This window comes from Triticum aestivum, chromosome 4A, assembly GCF_018294505.1.
Source record: "Triticum aestivum cultivar Chinese Spring chromosome 4A, IWGSC CS RefSeq v2.1, whole genome shotgun sequence".
Taxonomy (NCBI): domain Eukaryota; kingdom Viridiplantae; phylum Streptophyta; class Magnoliopsida; order Poales; family Poaceae; genus Triticum; species Triticum aestivum.
Genome location: NC_057803.1, coordinates 662094737 through 662118096, shown reverse-complemented (window position 1 = coordinate 662118096; position 23360 = coordinate 662094737). Strand labels below are relative to the sequence as shown.

The 23360-nt window shown below is 42.8% G+C and overlaps 2 long non-coding RNA genes across 2 annotated transcripts; both read right to left on the bottom strand.

The window, feature by feature from the left end:
• Positions 1–1785: 1785 nt before the first annotated feature.
• LOC123087941 (uncharacterized) lies at positions 1786–6446 on the bottom strand. The gene is made up of 2 exons (XR_006441611.1): positions 6344–6446; positions 1786–6243 (listed from the first exon to the last, which is right to left on the bottom strand). It is a non-coding gene; the product is annotated as an uncharacterized lncRNA (long non-coding RNA).
• A 1335-nt stretch (positions 6447–7781) lies between these two features.
• On the bottom strand, positions 7782–12835 carry LOC123087940 (uncharacterized). The gene is made up of 2 exons (XR_006441610.1): positions 8399–12835; positions 7782–8279 (listed from the first exon to the last, which is right to left on the bottom strand). It is a non-coding gene; the product is annotated as an uncharacterized lncRNA (long non-coding RNA).
• Positions 12836–23360: the final 10525 nt, after the last annotated feature.

The following is a 23360-nucleotide window of genomic DNA, read 5'->3' as shown; positions in this document are numbered from 1 at the left end:
ACCCAAGCATGTTGGCTGTCACGAAATTTCAGATTTTTTAAATTTACTATTTACCGGTCAAACATGGTCAACACGGTCAAACCCGGCCAAATCCCGGTCAACATGCTCAAAATCTGGTTTTGGACCAAACTTATCAGGTTTTGAGACTTGAAGGATCAAATGTATAAAAAAAAATCGAGGGATCAAGTCTATATTTTTTAGGGAACTTGAGGGAACAAAAACATATTTTTCTCATAATCAAACGATAGCTAGCTAGCTGCTTAGACATGAATTATGAAGTGAAAGTACAGTACATTTCATTTCAATATGCAAATATTGTACTTGTCGGCTATAAGCTTAGCAATAGATGATGCGGCAAGATCATATAGCCAGCAACTTGGCTATACTATTAACCAGTGGCGGAGCTACGGTAGAAAACAAGGGCGGGCCGGTACAAAAGAAGACCCATAATTTTCAAGCTCATGGCTGAGTTTACTCTCAATCTCCACTGTAATTGCTATGAGCTGGGCGGGCCATGGCCGATTTTATCAACATGTAGCTCCGCCAGTGCTATTAACCATGCCCTTAGACAGGCGGACCTGTCCGATTTGTTTGTACGGACCAACTAGGTAACTGTGTGGTGCACATTTTCATGTTAGATACTCATAAGCTAACAAATATCCATACGAGCCAGCTAGGGAACTGGGTGATGCACATTCTCAAGCAAATAGCATATCATTATATTGGTACGAGTCAGTTAGAGCCGTATGGTAGTATGGTACACATTCTCAATTCTAAGCCAAAGGGTACAAGCTAAACCAATATATCCGTAAGACCCAGGGAACCACTTAATACACATTCTCAAGCCAAATATACACACCAAACCAATATATTGAGCGAGCTAGAGAACCACATGGTGCACATTCTCAAGCCAAAGAGTTCACACAAAATCAATATATTCGTACAAGCTAGATAGGAAACCGCATAGTCTACATTCTTAAGCCAAATAGTACTCGCCAAACCAATATATTCGTAAGAAACAGCTAGGAAACCGCATGGTGCACATTCTCAAGCCAAATAGTACACATCAGACAATGTTGTATTTGTAAGCTAGGGAACGACATGGTTCACATGGTCTAGCCAAATATAGAACTACACGCCAAACGAATATATTCATATGAGCCAGCTAGGAACAGTGTTATGCATATTCTCAAGCCAATTAGTACACGCCAAACGGATCTGGCACCAGTCTTGGGGAACTTATAGCTTTCTGTTGTGTTCTGCAGCCGTATCCAAAATGTGTGATTCCTCAACGAAAAAACATTAAGTATTTTTTAGAAAAAACTGCCTTTAACATAGGTTTTTTCTGAGATTGTTTTGCAAACTTGTTCGGAATTAGTATCAGATATTTATGTAGAGTTGTTGTTGTTTTCTTTCTTCCGAATTAGTACTTTTGCATGAGCATTTTGCTCAGTTCGCTGTATTTGTATCAGATATTTATGCATTCCAACTATTTGGTTACCTGCTTCTGTACATGTATTGTGCAGAAAAAAAGAACAGGCCATACTGGCCATGTGGAATGGCATCAGGCCCATTCAAAAATAGCATTAGGATTTTGATGTTATGAAAGCCGACAACAAGCCACATTGCACTTCTACTTTCAGCTTTCAGCTTCGACCAACACCTCATTTTGTGTCACTTTTGCCGATGGGCTCAGCCTCTCTAAAAAACCCACCCACAGCATCATTGTTTCAGGTCCATCCACAGAGTTCAGTAGAAACCAACCAACCAATGAACAACAAATGATGCTCTCCAAAAAAAAAAGATACCCGTTGAAACTTAGTTAACAAACTGTCGAGATATCGAACTTGGTTTACAAACAACATTACATAATAAAAAATATTCCAACCAAGTTTACATACTTGAGATCTTCAATGTCATGACAAATACCAGCATGAAAGGAGCTTACATAATTTTCAAACCGGTTCCGTATAAGAAACAATATTTCTGGATCCAGCTTCTAACAGATAGCCCACAGCTTACCAAACAGTCGCAACAGAATCATCTTCGACTTCGCTGCTCGTTCAAGGTCGCAATAAGAAGACCTCTTCTCCTTTGACTGAAACACTGAAACTGGATTTGTTCCTTCTTCTACATCTACATTGTGTACTCCACTTGCCTGGCATCACTTGTATTCCAACTAATTTTGATTACACATACCGATGATGCCTGGACGGCAGCATCATTGTATTCTACGTGCACGGCCTGCAGGCTGATGTTATCATTAATCACTAATCAAGTAAGCAGTCAAACCATAAGCTGGAAAAGTTTCCCAAATGATGCTGATAATAAGGAGCTGCTACAGAGGTTGGGCTGAATAACCTTTTGGTTAGCCATGTTCATCGTCTTACTGCTCATTCTCGGCTTCGAGCCATTCATCGCCGCCGGCGATCCACTGGATCAGATCTGCTACACCAGCGTCCCCTATAATAGCACCTACCAAGCTAACCTTGAGCTCCTATCTACTGTGCTATCCACGAATGCCTCATCGACAAGAACCATACAGGCCAAGGGCTTCGTCGGAACCGACCAAGACCGAATTTATGGTGTCACACAGTGCCCCGGCGACGCCACAGCATCTGCATGCTCCAGCTGCATCACCACCGCGTTCCATGATGCTTGGCGGCTCTGCGGATCGCAAATGGACATGCATTTCTTGTATTGGGACTGCATCGTCCACGTCTCCACCGAGGACCTTGTCTACAACTCCAGTTTGGTGCTACGCAGGTTGCTGATTCTTAAGGACACTACAGATGCCAGCAATCAGTTCTCTGGGATCGCCAACTTCACCGACGCCACCATTGATGGCAACATCAAGGTGCTGCTCCAAGAGACAGCCAAACAGGCAGCCTACAACTCTACAATGATGTATGCCACCGGCCGCCTGGATGTCTCCCACGGACTCCCGCTGCTCTACTCTATGGCGCAGTGCAACCTGGACCTACGACCGAATGACTGCTGGGATTGCCTCGACAATATCAGGAGCGTAGCAAGGGGTTCCTTCCACGAGCAACATGGTGAATGGATTGCTGGTGTGTGGTGCAATTTTAGGTACAGCACGTATCAGTTCTACAATGACCAGCCCACGAAGAAGACCGGCTGGTCAGATGTTGTAGATCCAACAACAAACATGCCGGCGCCAGGGCCGGTTGGTGTTCCAAGGCAGAAAGATAAGAGTAAGACAATATGTTATTTCTTTCCCTAAAACTAGTCTGTCTTCCTTTTTCCTTCTTCTAAAGGGCACTTTCCCCATATTTTATATCTGTTTGTATTCATATTATGAGATCCTATCACATCTTTATGACACAGAAATTGACTATACTGCAGCATCCTTATGAATACAAACTTGGTGCCCATCAGACTCAAGCATCATTAGACTGACTAGCTATTCCAAAACTTCATTTAACTCGATGCTTGAGTCTGATGGGAACCCAGCTGACGAGTAGATTTGTGCTGGAACAATGAGCGGGGTTATGGGTACAGAGCACCTTTCAATATAGATCTAAGTCTCTAGATCTAATGACCGCAAATCAATTTTGATGATTCTGAAAGACATAATTAATTCACCTGGGTGGGGTGACTGCTACCCTTTGATCAACGCTTTAATTCAACAACCATGCTTGCGATGCAGCCTTAGACTATATTATATGTTTAAATATTCTTAATAACATACAGAAAATGCCCATTTTTCAACACTAAACTATTACAAAAATTTGTATTTCCCTTAACATCCAAAACCGGTTGTGCTCAACCTTGAACTGTTGAATCCGTTCAGTTTACCCCATTGGCCCTGTTCCAAGTTGTTTTAGCTGTCTCAGAAGACACGTGTTGTACCTCTATACGTAAATTCCCATCTCTTCTGTTTTCTGTTTTCCTTGGTTTTTTGCATTTTTTTTGGAAATGTTTCGGTTTTTCTTTTCTCTTCACTTAAGCTGCAAACATGGCAAAGGGCTGCCGTGCAGAAGTGATGCTACATGTCTACCACATGTCATCCAAATCAGCTCAAAACCGCTTGGGATAGGGCCAAAGGGCTACAGTGAACAGATTCAATCTTTCAAGGTTAAAAACAACTGGTTTCAGATCTTAAGGTTGAAAAGTGAACTTTTGCAGCAAGAGATTATAATATGTTAGGATATTCCTCAAAACATAAATACCAAAGTTTATTGTGTAGTTACATTGGTTGATTTGTCTAATCAACTAACCACCTATGTTTGTGTGAAATCTTTCGTTTTAGGGCATATAATAAAGGTATGGATCATTACCACTGCTATGCTTCTACTAGCATCATTTTTGTGCTTCATTGTATGGTTTAAACTAGTCAAAAGGAACATTAAAGGTTAGTTATGGAAATGTTGCTGTACTCACAAATTTCTTAGGCTGTTTAGATTCATATATATTCGCTTACCTGAAAGGATTACATAAACTCTGATTTTCGAATTTTGGTAAAGTGAGCTCTCAGGAAGATGAAGAGTTAGTCTGGGGGATAGGGAGGAGTTCAGAGCTCAAGCTTTTTAACTTTTCACAACTATCAGATGCTACGAGTAACTTCTCAGATGAAAATAAATTGGGGCAAGGTGGCTTTGGCCCAGTATACAAGGTAAAAGAACACATTTATCCATGTACACAAAGAGAACAAAAATCGAACCTAGTTTGCATCGATAGCTAATTTGTACGACCTAGTGGATTTTATACATGTAGCTTTAATTTTACTCACAAGCATGGGGGGTTACTGATCAGAAGATGAGTAAACCGCTTCTATTTCGCAAGATGATATCACTGATCAAGCTCTTTTAAACCTCCACAGGGCCAGCTTCCTGGAGGTTTGGAAATAGCAATTAAGAGACTAGCTTCGCAGTCTGGGCAGGGTTTCACAGAGTTTAAAAATGAAGTCCAACTCATAGCCAAGCTCCAGCACACAAATTTGGTTAGGCTATTGGGATGTTGCTCTCAAGGAGAAGAGAAAATATTAATCTATGAATATTTGGCAAATAAAAGCTTGGATTTCTTTATCTTTGGTATTACTCCTTGTAGTTTTCTGTTACAGATTATGGGTTAACTCTATCTGCTAAAATTATCCCCAGAACCTTCCTCCCCATCTAATATACATATATCATTAACTTGTGTGCAGATGAAACTAAAAAGGCTTTATTGGAATGGAACAAAAGAAAAGCGATTATCGAAGGGATAGCACAAGGACTTCTATATTTGCATAAGCACTCTCGGTTACGGGTCATACATAGAGATCTTAAAGCAAGCAACATTCTTTTGGACGGTGAAATGAATCCTAAAATATCAGATTTTGGGCTTGCAAAAATATTCAGCTCAAATGATACCGAAGGGAACACAAAAAGGATTGCTGGGACATAGTAAGCTCTTCTTACAAATTAGTCCATCCTGCACAAGTCAGCCATATACAAAAAGCTGAAATAGAAGTTTATTTCCCCCCTATATTTTCAGTGGGTACATGGCTCCCGAGTATGCTTCGGAGGGTCTCTTCTCGATCAAATCTGATGTATTCAGCTTTGGTGTGCTAATTCTTGAGATCATCCATGGAAAAAGGAACTCATGTTTTCATCAATTTGGGGACTTCTTCAACCTTCTTGGATATGTAAGTATTTTCTTGTATCTAATATGTAAATTCGCTTTGTTTATCTAATGACCTATATTTAATATATGTATCTAAACTCCTGCAAGGCATGGAAGTTGTGGAAAGAGGAAAGATGGCTTGAGTTCGTCGATGAATCAATAGTTTCAGAGTCTGATGTGTTAGAGACGATGAGGTGCATCAACATCGCACTGCTCTGTGTGCAAGAGAATGCGGTTGACAGACCCACCACAACGGGTGTGGCTGCGATGTTAAGCAGCGAAATTATGGCCCTGCCTGAACCTAAGCATCCAGCATATTTCCACATAAGGGTAACGGAGGAAGAGCCACCTAGTGATAATGATGTGACCATGTCTGCTCTACAGGGCAGATAGTTTCTTGTCATTCTGCATGATGTGGTTGTGCAACGTTGCTATCCTGAGGGACTCCTTTTGTTTTCACACTGTAAAGTTCTGACAGAAACACTCACATACCTCTGGTTAAGCGTGGCATGAAAGGAAGACGGTCTCATTATGTCCAAACAGCAAAATATGTCTAATCAGTGTTTGTAATGTTGAATCATACGCGGACGCCTCGGTTGCCAATTAGTAGTCGACTTCCTGTTCGTGAACGACGAATTGTGAAATACAGTACCTTTTTTTTTGTGTGTGTGTAGAAATGATAATGCTTGCCTACAGATAAAGGGGTGATGCTACTTACCTCCACCACATGGGCCTCCCAAGGCAGTCGCCGACCACCACCAGAAGGTTGCTGCGGATGCACTGCACTGGTCGCAGCGCTCGCTCCCGCAAATGCAGCATCTAAGTCCCCCCCCCCCCCCCCCCCCCTGTACTCACAGAAACCTGCAATCATTGCATTGCGCACCACTCTATCAGCCTGAACACCCCCTTCCCTTCAGCCAACCCTAAACAATGCCCTAACCAAGGTCACATAAATGATGTGATCCAGCCCAAGATCCATGTTCTCCACCATCTCCTCTTTGAGACTCACTGCCTTGTCGACACCCCCCCTGTGACAGAGCGCCTTCATCAAACTGGCATACGCATGAGCTTTTGGCCTCACGTTTTAGTGTTTGGCCATGGCGTCCTTGACGTCAAATGCCTCCTTGAGCTGACCACGATCACAGAACGCGGCGACGAGGGTGCCAAGCATGACAACGGTTGGGGGCGACCCTCGTTGTAACATTTCATCGAACAGGAGGCGGGCGTGCTCGATGGAGGCGGGCGCGGCCACCAGGCCACGCGCATGAGGATGTTGTAGGTGCAGGCAACCGGAGGGGTCGCGCTCGTCGGGTTGAGGAAGAGGCGGAGTGCGGCGGAGGGGTCGCGCTCGCGGCGAGGTGCTAGGACGAGAACTTGTTGCCGGCCATGGCGGCATTCGGGCTCGCAGAGTCGCGACTCCCAATTTTTTTCTTTTTCTTTTGACGAGGGGTCCGAACTGGCAGTAGAATTTTGCAGGGGCGCTCGCGAGTAGCGAGTAGCGACAGACACTGGGAGGGGGTGAGTCTCTGGCAGATGGGCCCCGACTAGAAAAACACATTTATTTACCATTTGGTTACCCGCCTCTCCGTACAGATATTGTGCAGAAAAACCATGCAAAAAAAAAGATATTGTGCAGAAAAAAGAACGGGACATGCTGCCCTGTGTAGAACGACGACACAGGTCCAGTGACAAACAGGAGTGGAATTTTGACGTTCTTTTTCAACTTCTGTTTTCAGCTTCGACCAAAACACATAATCTTTTGGGACATTGTCGATGGCCTCAGCCACTCTACATAAAAAAAAAACACCCATGACATTTTTGTTTCAGGGTCATTCACAAAGTGGGGACGCACAGGTACAGAAAGATACCCACCGAAACTTAGGGGCTGTTCGGCAATCGCTCCACTCAACGGCGGAGCTTAGTGCATGGCTGGGGGGCTGTGGCCCCCCCAAGGATTTGCACATGCAGGCATTTTTCAGAAAGAGATTAGATGATGAATATTTATGTGTTTGGCCCCCCATTAGCTCATATATTCTACTTAGCCCCCCAGCGAACTTCGTCAAGCTCCGCCACTGGCTCCACTCCACAACTCCCGGAGCGGAGTTGACGGAGTTGTAGTTTAAAATGGTGGAGTTGACATTTAGCCGACGGAGTTGTAGTTTAAAATGGTGGAGTTGCCATTTAGCCACTTCACAGATTCCGGGAGCGGACCATTACCGAATAGGGCCTTAGTTTACAAACTCTTGGGCTATCGAACTTGGTTTGCAAACTCCGCTACATAACACAAAAAATCAACGGGGTTTACATGCTTGAGATCTTCAATGTCTTGACAAATTCCAGCATCACAGGAGCTTAGGAGAATTTCCAAAGTGTTTCGGTATAAGAAATCTTTCTGGGTCAAAGCTTCTAACAGATAGCACTTAGCTCACATAATTGTTGTAAGAGAATCACCTTCGACTTGGCTGCTCGCTCAAGGTCACAATAAGAAGACCCCTTCTCCTTTGACTGCAGCACTGAGCCTGGATTTGTTCATTTTTTACATTTTGTTCTCTCCCCTGTCATGCATCACTTGTACTACAACCAATTTGATTACACAGGATGGGTGGTGCCCGGACGGCTGCAGTATTGTATTCCATGTAATTTGATTGCTCGGCCTGCAGTATGATATTATTAGTTAATCGCTAATCAGGTAAGCAGTCAAACCATAAGCTGGACAAGTTTTCCAAATGATGTTGATAACAAGGAAGCCGCTGCAGAGGCAGGGCTGAATTACCTTTGGTTAGCCACAGCCATGATCATCGTCTTGCTGCTCACACTCGGCTTTCAGCCATTCGTTGCCAATGGCGATCCACTAGCGCAGCTCTGCGATGGTGCCTACTCTAAAATGAATGGTAGCACCTACCACGCTAACCTTGACCTCCTATCCACCATGCTGTCCAAGATTGCCTCATCCAAACAAACCCTCCTCGCCAAGGGTTTCGTTGGAACTGACCAAGATAGCACATATGGAGTCGCACTGTGCCGCGGTGGCGGCAAGGCCCCTGCCTGCCCCAGATGCATCACCACAGCATTCCGCGATGATCGGTGGTCGTGCATAGCCTACGAAGAAATGCATGTCCTGTATGAGGACTGCATTGTCCACATCTCCCCCAAGGACCTTATCTATGACTCAGCTGTTGTGCTAAATGGGTTGCTCATCTTTTCGGACAACAGCAGAACTACGGATCCCGGCGTTTCCATCGAGGTGGGTTCCAAGTACACCAATGTCAGCATTGATGGCAACATCAAGCTGCTGCTTCAAGAGACAGCCAAACAAGCAGCGTACAACTCGGTGACGAAGTAGACAACTGGCTGCATGGATGTCAACGGCACAGACCCTCTGCTCTACTCCCTGGCGCAGTGCAACCAGAACCTGTCACCGAATGACTGCTGGGATTGCCTCGACAATATCAGGAGTGCGGTGCAGAGTTTCTTCTACCGGCAACGTGGTGAATGGATTGCTGGTATGTGGTGCAATTTCAGGTACGACCCGTATCAGTTCTACAAGGGCGAGCCCATGAAGCAGATCGCCTGGTCAGCTTCTGTAGATCCAGCAACAAACATGGTGGTAGCACGCCAGCCGGCGCCAGGGCCAGTTGGTGTTCCGAGGCAGAAAGACGAGAATAAGCCGGTTGTTGTGCCCAGCCGGAAACACAAAAGTAAGCAAGAGAGTAGGTTCTTTCTTTCCCAAAACTAGGCTGTCTTCCTTCTTTTGCACTATCTCTATCTATATACCTATTTTTTCCATTTACATTACTCCTATGATCCTATCCCGTCTTTATGGCACTAAAATTGACTATTGTGCAGCATCCTTGCAGTTCCAGGTCACCTTTCAAATGGTAACCATCAGATTCAAGCATTGAGTTCAATGGAACTATTACACTTAGTGGGACTATAATTCTAATGGTATAGAGTAGATATAAGGCAGAACTGGTTGTAATAATTTCACAAGAAGCAAAATTCTACTAGATCTGTTCCAAAATACGAGGTAGTATTTGAAATAATGATATTCATGTATACTATTAAACTATCAACCATGCATTTTATTTCATCCATTGGAATTCTAAAACTATTGCTGGAATAAAGGAAAAGGTCCAGCTGAGAATAGGTTAGTGTAGGAGGAGTGAGCGGCTCGTATAAATATGAGTTACGTGTACAGAGCACCTTCGGATATATAGATCTAATGACCATAAATTAATTTCGCTGACTACGAAGGACATAATTAATTCATCTGGCTGACTGCTAGACATTGATCAATGCTTCAATTTAACAAACTTATATATGATGATGAAACCTTACATTGTACTACATGTCAGAATATTCCTCAAAATATAACGAAATAAGTTCCGGTTTCAACCCACTTTTCAAGCTTGAGCTCTGAAACCGTTTGTTTCAACGTTGAGCTCCAAAACCATTTGTTTTCAACCTTGAACTGCTGAATCCATTTACTACTATGTTATTATACACGTAGAATTTTCTAGTGAACTAACCACCTATCTTTGTGTGAAATCTTTCATTTTAGGGCATGTAATGAAGGTTTTGATCGTTACCACTGTGCTTCCACTAGCATCATTTTTCTGCTTCATGATTTGGTTTGGGCTGATCAAAAGGCATGCAAAAGGTCAGTTCGGAAATGTTACTGTACACTCACATCTACTAGGCCATTTAGATTCATAGATGCTTTGAATCAGCACTACCTAAAAGGACTACATAAACTCTGATTTCTGAATTTAGGTAAAGTGAACTCACAGGAAGATGAAGAACTAGTCTGGGGAATAGGAAGGAGTTCAGAGTTCACGTTTTTTGACTTTTCAGAAGTATCAGATGCTACAAGTAACTTCTCAGATGAAAATAAATTGGGGCAAGGTGGCTTTGGCCCAGTGTACAAGGTAAAAGCACATTTATGTATGCATGTACACAAAGAGAAGAAGAAACCTACTTGCATCAATAACAAAATTTGTACGACCCTGTTGATTTTTAAAAACTTATATTTTGCAAGATGATATCATTGATCAAGCTCTTTGAAACCTCCACAGGGCAAGCTTCTGAAAGGATCAGAGGTAGCGATTAAGAGACTAGCTTCATAGTCTGGGCAAGGTTTCACAGAGTTTAAAAACGAAGTCCAACTCATAGCCAAGCTCCAGCACACAAACTTGGTTCGGCTATTGGGATGTTGCTCTCAAGGAGAGGAGAAAATATTGATCTATGAATATTTGGCAAATAAAAGCTTGGACTTCTTTATCTTTGGTATTACTTCTTGAGTTTCCTGTTACAGATTATAGGTTTACTCTGTCTGCTAAAGCTACCCCCCCCCCCCCCCCTCTAATGTACATGTATTTGTTAACTAATGTGCAGATGAAACTAAAAGAACTTTATTAACATGGAATAAAAGAAAAGTGATTATCGAAGGGATAGCACAAGGACTACTATATTTGCATAAACACTCCCGGTTACGTGTCATACACAGAGATCTTAAAGCAAGCAATATTCTTTTGGATAGTGAAATGAATCCTAAAATATCAGATTTTGGGCTTGCAAAAATATTCAGTTCAAAGGATACTGAAGGGAACACAAAAAGGATTGCCGGGACATAGTAAGCTTTTCCTTAAGTCCATCCTACTAGAAGTTAACCAAATACCAAATAGAAGTTTACCTTTTTCTGTATATTTTCACAGTGGGTATATGGCTCCCGAGTATGCTTCAGAGGGTCTGTTCTCGATCAAATCTTATGTATTCAGCTTCGGTGTGCTAATTCTTGAGATCATCCATGGAAAAAGAAACTCATGTTTCCATCAATTTGGGGATTTCTTCAACCTTCTTGGATATGTAAGTATTTTCTGTATTGAAGATGCAAAATCATTTTGATCATCTAAAAACATTGTTTAATATGTCTTCATTCTCCTGCAAGGCATGGAAGTTGTGGAAAGAGGAAAGATGGCTTGAGTTCGTCGATGAATCAATAGTTTCAGAGTCTGACGTGTTAGAGACAATGAGGTGCATCAACATCGCACTGCTCTGTGTGCAAGAGAATGCAGCTGATAGACCCACAACAGCAAGTGTGGTTGCGATGCTAAGCAGTGAAAGCATGACCCTGCCTGAACCTAAGCATCCGGCGTATTTCCACATAAGGGTAACGGAGGAAGAGCCACCTAGTGCTAATGATATGACAATGTCTGCTCTACAGGGCAGATAGTATCATCCTGCATGATGTGTTTTTCTGTGCTGCTGCTTTGCTGAGGGAGCTCCCTCTGTTTTTTTAACACTAAAGTTCTGACAGAAACACACACAAACCTCTGGACTCTGGTTAAACATGGCATGAACGGAAGACAATCTACTCATGTCATTAAAAGATGACTAATCAGTGTTTATATTGTAATGTTGAATCATAAGCAAACACCTCAGCTGTTGATGACGAACTGTGAGGTAGAATACATTTCAGGTTGGTGTTTCCCTTTGTGTACAAATAAAAGGGTGGATTTAGATTATTCATCCAACCACATAAGCCTTTGTACAGAAACCATAAACATATGTGGGGCCATTTGGCATATGCACTGAATCGATTCAATGTAGTGGTTCCACTCGCCTCCAACCAAAAAAACAATAATCCCCAAAGCTGACCTCGTTTGATGGATCGATTCGTTTGACAGAAAAGCAAACATACCTTTGGCATATGTGGACTATTTGGCACATCCTGCCCTGCGTGATGTGTTTTTTGTGCCTCTGATTTGCTTAGGGGGCTCCTTTCATTTGACAGAAACACACAAACACCTATGGTTAAGCATGGCGTGGAAGGAAGACAATCTATCTACTCATTTTCAAACAGCGAAAGCAGATGGCTAATTAGCTTGCACATTGTGATGTTGAACCGGACACGCGGACACCTCGGTTGCTAATTACTAGTGACAGATTCCCGTTGGTGAAGGATGGATTGTGAAGCGCAGTACGTTTCAGGTTGAAGTTTCTCTTTGTGCAGGAATGGTAATGCCTACCACAAACAAAAATCCTAACCATAAACATAAACATAAACATAAGGGGTGATGCATATTATTAGCCCAGGCATAGAAGCTTGTGCACTGAAAATCCTAAGCATAAACATCCCCGGTGCAGAATGGCTATGTTTACTGAATCGATTCAACTCAGCGGTTCCATTCCCCCAACAAATATCCCCAAAGCTAACCTCACGGGATGGATGGAAGTCGCGGGCAGCCTGTCATCTTCGGGCGAGGAGGCAGGAAAGACGCCGCCTCGACCCACCCTCGCCGTCGCCGCCGACGCCGACCACCTCCGGATCCATCGGGGGAGACCCACCGGAGGTTATGTTTTTTTTTTGAGCGATAAAGGGGTGGAGATGTGACTGGTGTCAAATGGCGAGCCGCCGATGACGGCACGGGCAATCCTATTCCACGCGCAGGTCGCTAACCGCGTACCCTCCGCGCCCGCTACGTACTGATTTTGGGCCCGCCCAAACCACCTCCACTCCCAGACCGGTTTTTTTGGGGTCTTTTTTACCATTTCCCTTTACGGTTTTTTCTTTTTTTATTTCAGTTATATAGTATCTCCTTTATTTTTTATTTATCGTTTTTTTATTTTCGTTTTTGCTTGTTAGTCTTTTATTTTCATTTCCTTTCTCATTTTATTTTATTTTTCACTTTAAATTCTCTTTTTTCAACATAAGCATCTTTTCACATTGGTATGCAATTTTTTTCAAATATTGCATGTTTACTGATTTCGTGTTTTCATGATTGTGACATTTTTAAATTCACGAATGTTTTATGAAGTTGTAAAAAAATTTCCAAACCCACAACAATTACAAAAAAATTAGCAGATAATTTTAGAATTTACGAAAATGACTAAATTGTGAACATCATTTGAAATTTGGGAACAATTTTTGGAATGCATGAACATTTTTTTTGAATCAGCAAACATTTTTTGCATCGATGAACTTTTTGTTATTCACAATCATTTGCTAGTTTTTGTGAACAAATTTCTAACAATATGTGACCATTTTCTTACACCGGCAAACTTTTTCTTATTTGATAAACATTTCTTGAACCGTTGGACATTTTTTGAATTGGTGAAGAATTTTTGAATCGGCGGATATAGTTTAAATTCATGAACAATTTTTTTGTTTGGTAAACATTTTTTTTAATTCATGAACATTTCCCGAATCAGCTATTTTTTTCTGAATCATGGAACTCCTTTTATAATTGACGATCATCTTTTGATTTATGTGAAGATTTTTAGAAAATTTATGATTATGTTTTGAATATACGAAAGTTTTTTCAAAATCTCACACATATTATGATTTCTAGAAAAAAAATCTAAATTAACATTTATAAAAAATAGAACTTTTTCGAAATCCAAAATTATTGGGAATACGAAAAAAGAAAATAATAGAAAAAAACAAAAGAAAATAGCAAGTAAAAAACAGGGGCCATCCAGCTTTGCTCACGGGCCAACACATCACACGCCTAATAGGAGGTCTCTAACGGCACCACATAGGCTGGTAGTAGTTTTTTTTCGCTGGCCTTTTATGTCGCGAAATGTTAACTCGCGAACTTCCCTATGGGGTCCAGCGAATGCCCCACAGCCATTGAATCCAGGTGACGTGGATGCTATTTTTTCTAAATTGCTGGCATTTTTTATGTTACGTGACAACTTTTTCTTCTGGTCAATGGGCTAACCAAATCGCTCGCTAGCCTCTGTGTGGCAGGGCGACAGTCTGCTGCACAGAGCGGCAATTTTTTTTAAGGGCACACAGCGCGGCAAATAGGGTTCGTACCGAGAAACACATCTTATGGTAGGTGGAGATGGGCCCCCGAGCCAGCTTGATGAATTGGAGGGCCAAGCATTTACTCCCCATAGGGCCCAAGCAAAACACAAGCTTTTGGACAAAATCTTCTGTGTCCGGCCGAAACGTCGGCCTGCGAGCCTAGTGCAGCCAACTGGCCGGTGATTCCACTGAAGCATTTCCTGAAATCACTAATTAAGGAGTACTTCTTGCAGAGATTACTTCAACTTTCCCAGATTGCGACAAGTGGCGTGTTGCATGTGCGCCACTTGTCGCAACCTGGAAGTTTTCCCTTTTTTCGCAGATCCGTTTATTCAAAATGTTTTATCTCTTAAATCGTGCGTCCAAATCTCGAACCGCTTTCGCCATTGGATTCCTCGCGTCGAGATTTTCAAAACTAGATCCCATATCGATAGGTTTTAACGAACTTTTTTTTCACGAAAAAAATGATGAAAAAAACCGACGAAAAAACCAAACCAAGATCACGGGTTTTTTTCCCTTTCCGAAAGAGGCACGCCCGTGCCTCTGACGAAATCACAACCGTGCCTCTCGTGGAAACAAAATTGTGCCTCTCACGAAAGAAAAAAAAACAGAAAACACGTTTTTCCTTTTCCGAAAGAGGCACGCCCGTGCCTCTCGCGAAAGCACAACCGTGCCTCTGGCGGAAGCAAAACCGTGCCTATCGCGAAAGAAAAAAAAACAGAAAACGTGTTTTTCCTTTTCCGAAAGAGGCACGCCCATGCCTCTCGCGAAAGCACAACCGTGCCTCTGGCGGAAGCAAAACCGTGCCTATCACGAAAGAAAAAAACAGGAAACGCGTTTTTCCTTTTCCTAAAGAGGCACGCCCATGCCTCTCGCGAAAGCACAACCGTGCCTCTGGCGGAAGCAAAACCGTGCCTATCGCGAAAGAAAAAAAAAAGAAAACGCATTTTTTCCCTTTCCGAAAGAGGCACGCCCGTGCCTCTCGCGAAAGCACAATCGTACCTTTGGCGGAAGCAAAACCGTGCCTCTCGCGAAAGAAAAAAAACAAAAAACACGTTTTTTTCCTTTCCGAAAGAGGCATGCCCGTGCCTCTCGCGAAAGCACAACCGTGCCTCTCGCGGAAGCAAAACCGTGCCCCTCGTGAAAAAAAAACAACACAAAACGTGTTTTTTCCCTTTCCGAAAGAGGCACACTCGCGAAAGCACAACCGTACCTCTCGCGAAAACAAAATCGTGACTCTCGCGGGAAAAAAATGCATTTTTTATTGCGCAAAATTTCTTTTTTCTAATTTTTTTTTGGGTCGAAAAGCTAGGGAAAACCGGTAAAAAACCAAAACATTAAAAAAATCCCGAAAAAAACCTTTTAAAAAGCCAAAAACGCGTGCGTAAAAATAAAATAAAAACTAAATCCGGAGGAAGCGTCCAGAGCGCGACACGTGACGAATGGCTGTGAGCGCGCTAGCCAAATGGCGCTGATCGTTGCGAGTCTCCCGAAGAAGCGCTCGTTAATTAGTTGCTCCCGGCATTTCCTATTTGGCGCCGGTTATAGTTGTTTTCGCAAACCGGCGCCTGCAGCGGCGCGTACTGGGCTCGGCCCAACTATCATTTTCCCTATCATATTTCCCCCTGTTTTGAAATTTAAAAAAGGAGACCCAGGCAAATATGCACAGCAGGAATCGAACCAACAATCTCTCCGTTATTAGCCAGCTCCACCAACCACTACGCCACCCACCTAACTCGTGAACACAACCTGCTTTCCATCTTTTTATACATACAGGAAATACCATCTATGTTTTCTGTGTTTTTTCCACTTTCTTTTTTCTGTTTCGGGTTTTCTTTTTTTACTTATATGCGTAAAATGTTTACAAATAGACAATGTTTTTTTCTAATTCGATGAACTTTTTTTAATTTCAATGAACTTTTTTTCAAGCTCGGGTTAATTATTTCCGAAAATGAATGAACCTTTTATCATTTTGATGAACTTATTCTAAAAATCAATGCACTTTTCTAAAATCCGATGAACTTTTTTCAATTTGCTGAACTTTTTTTTTGCAAATCCAATGAACTTTTTTTGATTCAATGAAAAAAAATTCTAATCCGATGAACTTTCTTTTAAATCCAATGACCTTTTTTCAATTTGATGAACTTATTTTTTCAAATCCAATGAACTTTTCTCAAAACTGATGAACTTTCTTCAGATTTGTGAACTTTTTTTTCATATTCGATGAACTTTTTGCAAATCTGATTAAGAATTTTCAAATTCAATGAACTCTTTTTTAAATCCAATGAACTTTTTTGAAAAGTTGATGAACTTTTTTTAATTTGATGAACTTTTCCCAAATCATGTGAACTTTTTTTCAAATTTGCTGAACTTTTTTTAAGTTTGATGAAGAATTTTCAAATCCGATGAACTTTTTTACAATTTAATGAACTTGTTTTCAAATTTGATGAACTTTTTTCAAATCTGTGAACTTTTTTGAAACTCATGGTCGCTTTCAATTGTTGTGAACCTTTTTTTTACAAAATTTGTGCACTTTTTTTTCCCATTTCATCAACTTTTGTTTTTGAATTTGTGAACTTATTTGAATACATGAACCTTTTTTACATTGGCCAACTTTTTTATGCATGTTCTTCAACTATCCAATTTTTTTATGTCTTTTTCCATACATTCACGTTCTTCATCAATGTTTTCCATACATTCATGTTTTTCATGAATGTTTTTGATGAACTTTTTTATAAATTTTATGAACTTTTTTCAAATTTGTTGAACATTTTTCAAATTTTATGAACTTTTTTGATTCTGATGAACTTTTTTTGAAAAGTGATTAACTTTTTTCAAATTTGATGAGGGTTTTAAAAAATCGCTGAACCTTTTATCAAAATTTATGAACCCCTTTCTCAAATTCAATGAACGTTTTTAAAATTTGATTTTTTTTTCTTTTAAGAATTTGTGAACAATATTCCTAGTTCTGGTATGCTCGAGGCTAGCTAGTCATTTGTGCATCATGTTTAATTCCATTTAATTTTGAAATGGGGATTGGTGAAACCCTCAGAATCATTTTTGGAAATGACCCAAATAAAAATTGTTCCAAAAAGATCCAAGAAAATGCTCATGTTGCTCTCTGAAAATATTGGACAGAGATAAAAATCAAACCAATATTTTTAAGAGCCCATAAGTATTTATTTTGGGCATTTGGAATCAATGCATAAATATTTGCGTTAGATATATATTTGTTATATATATAATATATGTCCAAAAATTATGCCATTTGTTGAGGAGCTCTGGAATAATACCACTAGTTCCTACAAAATTTGGCATAAGTAAATAAAATGATTTAGTATTTTTATTAAATCAAACCAAATGTCAGAAAATAGAAAAGAAATGGAAAAACCTACCTGTGCTTACCTGTGCAGCCACCTGGCGGTCCAAGTGGCCAGCCCAGCAACAGCCCGGCCCACTGGCTCCTCTGTCGTCTTCCTCCCCCTCGCCCAAAGCAGCTGCGTGGCCGGCATGCCGCAGCCGCGCCACGTCCCCCGCCACCTCCTGCTTCTCCCCCCTGGTCGTCTGGATGCCCCGCACGTCGCCACGCGCCCCCCCCGGACCCTCTCACTCTCCCCTGGTCCTCTCCTATCCTCTCCCTCACTCTCTCTCTCACGGCCGAGCGCCACCGTTGCCACCGACCACCGTTGCCGTAGCCACCGCCTCTCCCTCGCCTTTCCGACCAGCTCAGAAGCTCCGCCACGTCGCCGTCCACCTCTCTGTCGAGCCAAGCACCTCCGGACAGCCTCCATCGTCGTGCTGTCATCATGCTGACGCAGTGAAATCTTTTCTGGGATTAAATTAAATCAGGAAATTCCAGGAATTGTTATAAACTTAAAAAAATCATAGAAATTGAACCGTAACTCAGATTGAAATAATTTATATATGAAAAAATTATCAGAAAAATGCAATCTATCCATTTTACTAGTTTCATGCATGACAAACCAACTTATACCTACTGTATAAGTGAAACACTAAAATGGCTTATATAAAGAGCTTATTTTGGAGATGCATTTGAATCTTTGGTTCAAATGGATTTCATCCAAATAAAAGCTAGTTGCATTAGCTTAATCAGCATCACATCTACATGCCATGTTCATGCATCATATTGTTGCATATGCTTGTGTTTTGATTGTCGACACCATTCCTTCTTGATAGGTCCTGTTCCGGAGAGTGCTCGAGAGTACCTGTCTGTGAAGCAGTGCCTCCCATGTTGATATACCAGGCAAGCAAACCCCCTTGTTCATTCCGATACAATCCTACTCTCTCGCTCCTGCTCTCAGTTATTGCATTAGGACAACAACGATTCAACTGCTACTTTGTGATGCGGTAGTTGAACCCATTCCTCTGCATGACCTGTCATTGCCACAGTAAATAGTTGAAACCCACTAGCATGTGTAGGAGTTGATTGAAGCCATGTTGTGTTCCTACCATGCCATGCCTGCTATTGCTTAGAGTTGTGTCAGGTCTGATTCATTGGGAATGAATTGGAGTGTTATGATATGTTCTGGTGCTGAGAGTTAAGTGTGTGAACACGATTTGATAAAGGCAGCGGTGAGAGGCCATGTAGGAGTACATGGTGGGTTGTCTCACTGGAACCGTCCTTAAGCACCGAGTTCTGTGTATGTTATCCAATGACTAGCTACTACCACACATTGGAATGCTTAAGTGCCCCTCTCGACTTATTAACCAACTTGATCTCTGTCCAGGAGTTGCAACTAGTTTCTGATGTTTGTAGGTAGTGTTAGTAGTCTACCAAGTGGCACCCGGCCAGGTGGGCTTGGGACAGACTAGGCACAAATGGCATGGTGTACCAAGCGTAGATCCATCCGGCGAGGTGGGCTTGGGAACCCTGCACACATCATTTGGGGCCGTGAGCGACACCCTGGCCGGATCTCCTTGCGGATGGAACCCGAATAGGCGATAAACCTGGACCAGAGTCTTGGTGTGGTTAGTCAGGTCGTGGCCGACACCCTCGCCAGGCTTCCGCTTGAAGGTTGCCGAGATACATTACGTGTACATGGCGGTAAGTGGCAAGAGCGTGTGTGAAGAAGTACACCCCTGCATGGTTAACATGATCTATTCGAATAGTCGGGTTCGCGGTTATGGACTTCTGGGATGCTTACATGGTACATAGATAACTGGAAGTGGATACTATAGAATGCTCAAGACAAGTGTGAGTGCTATGGATGGCCTTCTCGTAAGGAGACGGGGATAAATCCATAGTAGTGTATTGTGTGGTGATTAGTGGACTCGTGTGCGCCATATCACCTCAAAGAAGTTCTGGTAGTCGTAGAACGGGATAGCCACAGAGTCAAAGCTGGCTTGCTGCAACTAGACCCCACATTACCCTCTTGATACAAATGCATGTATGATAGGATCTGATGTAAGTCTTGCTGAGTACCTTTGTACTCATGTTGCTTTATTTATGTTTTTGCAGCGGAGACTTCAGTCTTACTAGTGTCTTTGTGGACTTCGACAAGTAGCTTGTACCTCAGCTACGATCTTGATAGGATGTTGTAGATAGTCAGACTCTTCAGCCTTTTTCATTTGTAGATGTATGTACTCAGACATGTAGTGCTTCCGCCTGTTGCTTGTTTGCTCTGACTGTTGGGTCATGTGACCCCTGTTTGTAATAATGCTATGATGGCTCTTTGAGCCTTATCTATATGAGTTGTTGAGTTATGTTGTGATGCCATGTTGTACAACTCATACTTGCATGTTATGCGTACGTGTAATGTGTATTACTATGTGTGGGATCTGGCTATCTAATTGTTTATCCTTAGTAGCCTCTCTTACCGGGAAATGTCTCCTAGTGCTTCTACTGAGCCCTGGTAGCTTGCTACTGCTCCGGAACACTTAGGCTGGCCGGCATGTGTCCTTCTTCAATCCTGTGTCTGTCCCTTCGGGGAAATGTCATGCGGTATCTACCGGAGTCCTATTAGCCTGCTATAGCCCGATTTACCGGAGTCCTGCTAGCCCAGTTGCTACAGCCCGGATTCACTCACTGATAACCGACACGTTCGATGTTGGGTCATGTATGCATGTCCCTGTAAGTTAGTGCCACTTTGGGTTCACGACTAGCCATGTCAGCCCGGGTTCCTTGTCATATGGATGTTAGCGACACTATCATATATGTGTGCCAAAAGACGCAAACGGTCCCGGGCATGGTAAGGCGACACCCGTGGGAATACCGTGCGTGAGGCTGCAAAGTGATATGAGGTGTTACATGCTAGATCGGTGTGGCATAGAATCGGGGTCCTGATAGCTTTGGTATCAGAGCCTGATTGCCTGTAGGATTACCAAGCCAAACTGATCGAAGTTGAGTCTAGAAATTCTTTAGTTATGTAAGGGAATTGATTGTGGGAAGGAACACAAGGCTCTTTTTACTCCTTATACCTCATGGCCATCTGATCTGAGTCATCCTATCTTTCCTGCGGGGCTAAGAAACTAGGCTTTCTCTTCCGTCTATCAGGATCACGTGTTACTACTCCGTAGTCCCATAGGATTGGTTGATCAGAGTCATACCCCAGTTTTCGAGTACTTCCAGTGTAGCCTATTTAGTATGATCTCAGAATCTTGACTGGTGATGTTGAGTATGTTACTACCTCATTTTAGCAGGATGACTCATTCTGAGCATTTTACTGCCGTTATGTTGCCGGAATTTCCCTAGGAGTTCGAGAGATACTATTTTCCTTGTCCTACATTCTATAGCCTATAGTTGATGCTGATTCCGTCCTTGGTTTCGTTTCTCAGGATGTCATCAGCTAAGCGAAGTTCTGTTGCTCGTAGCCAGAACCACGGAGATGGTAGGGATGAGGATCCTCCCGACCAGCCTTCGTTAACAGAGTTCATGTTAGAGATGGAGACTAACAAGCATGAGTCTAACCGCTTGTTGGCACGTATCGAGGAGAACACCACACATCGGTTCAAAGGGTCTGTAACCATTCATGACTTCATTCGCTTGCACCCACCTACCTTCCATCATTCCATCGAGCCACTCGATGCAGATGACTGGCTCCGTAGCATCACTCATAAGCTACGTTCCACGAACATAGCTGAAGATGACAAGGTCACTTATGCCACATACCATCTGGAAGGTCCTGCTAGTCTTTGGTGGCAGAACTATGAGGCTATGCTTCCAGCTGGCCAGACTCCTACCTGGAGGGATTTCACTGAGGCTTTCTATGAGCATCACATTCCCCAGGCCCTCATCGATCGCAAGAGAGAAGAGTTCTGTAGTTTCACCCAGGGTAAGTTGGCTGTTGATGCTTATAGTAGAGAGTTTGAGAACCTCGCCCGCTATGCTGTAGAAGAAGTGTCCACGGACGCCAAGAAGCAGGCTAGGTTCCGGAAGGGTCTCAACCCCAAGCTGCATCGTGATCTCCACTTGCATCATTGCAATACATTCCAGGCTCTGGTGAACAAGGCCATTAATGCAGAGACAGCCCAGCTCACTTACGAGGAGTCTCGTAAGCACACCCATGATTTGGGATCTTCCTCCGGTTCTAGTTCTCAGAAGCGCCGGATTTGGGTTTCAAACTCCGCTCTTCCACCCAGATATACACCGAGGCCATCTTATGTGGCACCTCATCTAGTTCAGCAGTATGCTCCACCTAGGCCTATTGGTGGACCGCCTGCCAATGCGGGTCCACGTCCTACCTCCAAGATTTGTTACAAGTGCGGAGAGCCTGGCCATATTGCCCGTATTTGCACTCAGACCAGTGTTGCTCCACCCCAGCCCGAGAAGTCTGTTGGCCGTGTTAGTAAGCCATCACGTAAGATGATCAGTGCCAAGTCAGCTCCCACTGAACATGGACATGTGCATCACGTCTCAGCTAAAGACGCTCATGATGATCCAGATGTCGTTCTTGGTACACTCCTTGTCAACTATCATCCAGCATCGGTTCTGTTCGATACTGGAGCGTCTCATTCCTTCATTTTTGAAAGCTATGCCCGCTTGCATGACATGTCATTTTGTGATATGCCCTCCCCGCTACTTATTCAAACCCCTGGATCCAAATGGCAAACTTCTAGGATAAGTTATGGCAATGAAATCCATGTTGACAGACTTGTATTCCTTGCTTCCTTGATATCTCTCAAGTCTTCGGATATTAACATCATCTTGGGTATGGACTGGATGACAGCTCATCATGCCAAGATTGATTGTTACACCAGATCTGTTCAGCTTACACATCCATCTGGCAAGATAGTCACCGTCTCCACTAGAGTGGCCAAGCGTCAGCTCTATTCTCTTAATGCCAGCCCTCTTCCAGACCTTGAAGATATTCCGGTAGTCCGTGACTTTCCGGATGTCTTTCCAGAGAAACTGCCAGGTGTTCCACCTGACCGAGATGTAGAGTTCGTCATAGATCTTATCCCTGGAACCGCTCCAATCTCTAGGAGACCTTACAAAATGGCACCTTTAGAACTAGCTGAGCTTAAGAAACAACTTGATGAGTCCTTGCAAAAGGGTTTCATCCGTCCTAGTTCTTCTCCTTGGGCTTGCCTCGTCCTCTTCGTTAAGAAGAAGGATGGTACGGACCGGATGGTTGTAGATTATCGTCCCGTTAATTTGGTCACGATAAAGAACAAATATCCGCTCCCCAGGATCAACGACCTGTATGATCAGCTCGCTGGATCCTCAGTCTTTTCCAAGATGGATTTGAGGTTAGGCTACCACCAAATCAAGATCAGAAATGGGGACATTCCCAAGACAGCCTTTGTCACTCGTTATGGCCAGTACGAGTACACCGTCATGTCCTTAGGCCTAACCAACGCCCCAGCTACTTTCTCCCGCTTGATGAACTCGATCTTCATGGAGTACTTAGATAAGTTCATCGTGGTTTACCTCGATGATATTCTTATTTACTCGAAGAACGAG